This window comes from Aquarana catesbeiana, linkage group LG01 (genome assembly GCF_042186555.1).
Source record: "Aquarana catesbeiana isolate 2022-GZ linkage group LG01, ASM4218655v1, whole genome shotgun sequence".
Classification (NCBI taxonomy): Eukaryota; Metazoa; Chordata; class Amphibia; order Anura; family Ranidae; genus Aquarana; species Aquarana catesbeiana.
The window spans coordinates 272244035-272247251 of record NC_133324.1 but is presented as its reverse complement, the minus strand read 5'-3'; positions in this window follow the sequence as shown (position 1 = coordinate 272247251).

Genomic DNA, 3217 nt, shown 5'->3' with positions numbered 1-3217 from the left:
CTAGATACGCTCCCGGTGTTATCAAAGGCGGTAGGGTATATAGCAGATGCCTCAGCGGAGTCAATCAGGATGTCAGCCAGATCCACAGCTCTGATAAACTCAGCTCGCAGGGCGTTATGGGTCAAGACATGGACAGGGGATACTGCTTCAAAGGCAAAATTATGCGGTTTACCCTTTGAAGGTGATCTAGTGTTTGGCCCTGGGCTGGAAGCTATTCTTGACAGAACAGCTGACAAAAAGAAGGCTTTCCCTATAAAGAAGGTACTTCCGCAAGGCAACAAAAATTTTCGTGCTTTTCGGAAAACCCCAGATACCAAAGAGGCAGGCTACAAAAGGCCTTGGAAGTCTCAAAGAGGGAGGGGTAAGTCAGGAGTTCTTTTTCGCCCCCCAACCACAAGCCCAAAAACCCAGTGACGGTCACCCAACTGTGGGAGCAAGGTTACAGACCTTCTTTTTACAGTGGAAGACTATAACAAGCAGCCAGTTTATCCTCAAGACCATCTTGGAGGGTTACAGGCTGGAATTTTCTCAACCTCCTCCTGTGCGTTTTTACATAACCCAGGCTCCCCGAGACTCAGAAGTCACTAGCAATGACAGCTATCCTGAAGGAAGAATCTCCTGACCCCGGGATGTTTTATGGCTTCCATAGACCTGAGAGATGCATACTTACATGTACCAGTAGCATCAACATCTCAGAAACACCTAAGGTTTGCGATAAAACTGGGGGAATCTACCCTTCATCTCCAGTTCAGAGCTCTCCCTTTCGGGCTGTCATCCTCTCCGAGGATTTTTACAAAGATCCTGGCGGAGGCTTTGGCCCCACTCAGAGTAGAAGGGGTATCAGTCCTGCCCTATCTAGACGATCTACTAATTTTTGCCAAAACAAGGGACCTGTTAGTGAGAGATCTGGAAAAGACAATGAGACACCTGGTGGGTCTAGGATGGATAATCAACGAGGAGAAATCAAACTTGATTCCATCTCAGACCATACTATTCTTGGGCTACACGATAGATTCCATTCAGGAGAAAATTTTTCTCCCCGAAGGGAAGAGGGAGAAGCTTCAGGGGGCAGTGAAGAAGACGCAGACAAATATGCCAATCTCCATAAGAGCAGCTATGTCGGTCTTAGGGCTACTCACTGCGACTATTCCAGCGGTGCAGTGGGCACGTCTACATGCAAGGGAGCTCCAGCAGACAATTTTAACGAGTTGGTCCTATGGAGAGTCCCTAGAAAAATTAATAAGGATACCTGCGCGGGTTCAGAGGAAGCTTTGGTGGTGGAGAAATCACTCAAACCTGAACAGGGGTCTGCTCTGGAGTTTTCCTTTGCAGAAAAGATTAACAGACGCAAGTTCCTGGGGTTGGGGCGCCCACCTGGACGAGCAGATGGCTCAGGGGAGTTGGACAGACTGGGAAGCCAGAAAGTCCTCCAATTGGAGAGAGCTGAGGGCTATTCTCTTGGGTCTATGGGCCTTCGAAAGAACAGTCTGGGGCCATCATGTTCAGGTCCTATCGGACAATGCCACAGCGGTGGCTTATATATCAAGGCAGGGAGGAACAAGGAGCAGGGCTCTGCTATCCTTGGCACTCCAGATTCTAGCCTGGGCAGAAAACAGGCTAAACTCCATAACAGCGATACATCTGAAGGGAGATTTAAACCTTCTAGCAGACTTTCTGAGCAGAGAAAGAATACTGGAAGCAGAATGGAGTCTGAATGTAGAGACTTTCCAACAACTAACAGAAAGATGGGGAGTGCCCCAAATAGATCTTTTCGCATCCCAAAAGAATGCAAAAGTAGAGGCCTTCTTCTCACTGAACAGGCAGGATCAGGCAGAGGGATTGGATGCATTAGCGCAGCCATGGAAATTCCAGTTGTGCTACGCCTTTCCCCCCTTTCAGATGATCCCCTTGGTCTTAAGAAAGCTACAGAAAGAGAACACGACTATGATTCTGGTGGCTCCTTTCTGGCCCAAACGGGCTTGGTTCGCAACAATACAGGGGATGGCGGTGGAACCTTATTGGGAGCTTCCGCTTCGGAAGGACCTCCTAACGCAGGGCCCCCTTCATCACCCAAATACCCAGCATCTCAGGTTGACAGGTTGGTTACTGAGGAGCAGATGTTAAAAAATAAGGGCCTTTCAGATAAACTGGTCTCTACCCTGCTGAATAGTCGTAAGGAGGTTACCAGGGCCATCTACTTCAAAACATGGAAGCGATTTAATAGCTGGTGTGCGACTAGGATACTTTCGCCACAGGAAATTGCTCCAGTGCTAGAGTTTCTCCATGAGGGAATGGAGATGGGGTTGGCAGCTAGCACCCTAAAAGTGCAGGTAGCTGCATTATCGGTTTTCCTTGAGAGACAATTATCAAGGGAGCCGCTTATTAGGTTTTTCAAGGCATTGGCCAGAGCTAGGCCAATACCTTTTAAGTTTTTTCCTAGATGGGACCTGTCTGTGGTTCTACGGGGTCTAATCAAAGGGCCTTTTGAACCTCCAGAGGAAGCATCAATCAGGCTATGGTCGTTAGAGATAGTCCTGTTAGTAGCAGTAACTTCAGCTAGGAGAGTAAGCGAGTTACAAGCTCTTTCCATAAGAGAACCCTTTTGTTATATTTTTCCAGACCGGGTAGTGCTAAAAACTGACCCGGGTTTCTTGCCAAAGGTGGCATCAGCATTTCATAGGGAACAAGAGATTATTCTCCCTACCTTTTTGTCCTAACCCGTCCAGTGCTAAGGAGAGGTCTTTCCATTCCCTGGACGTGAGAAGGTGTTACACTATATAGAGATAACGAAAGATTTTAGAAGATCAGATTCGCTCTTTGTTCTCTTCTCTGGTCCACGGAAGGGGTATAGAGCATCCAAAAGCACCATAGGTAGATGGCTCAGAATGGCCATCAGCGAAGCTTATAAAGCTTCAGGAGCAGAGCCCCCTAAGGGGGTAGTAGCCCATTCAACAAGGGTAGTAGCAACGTCCTGGGCAGAGAGGGCAGGGGCTTCCCCGGGTCGGATCTGTAAAGCGGCCACGTGGACAAGTTTCTCCACCTTCACCCGCCACTACAGGTTGGACTTGCTATCAGCAGCGGAACAGTCGTTTGGCAGGAAGGTCCTGCAGGCGGTGGTCCCACCCTAGAGTAAGTACTCTTTTATCATCTCCAGGTGCTGTCCTGAAAGACGAAGGGAGAAAACCCTAGTTAGACTTACCGGTAACGGTATTTCTAC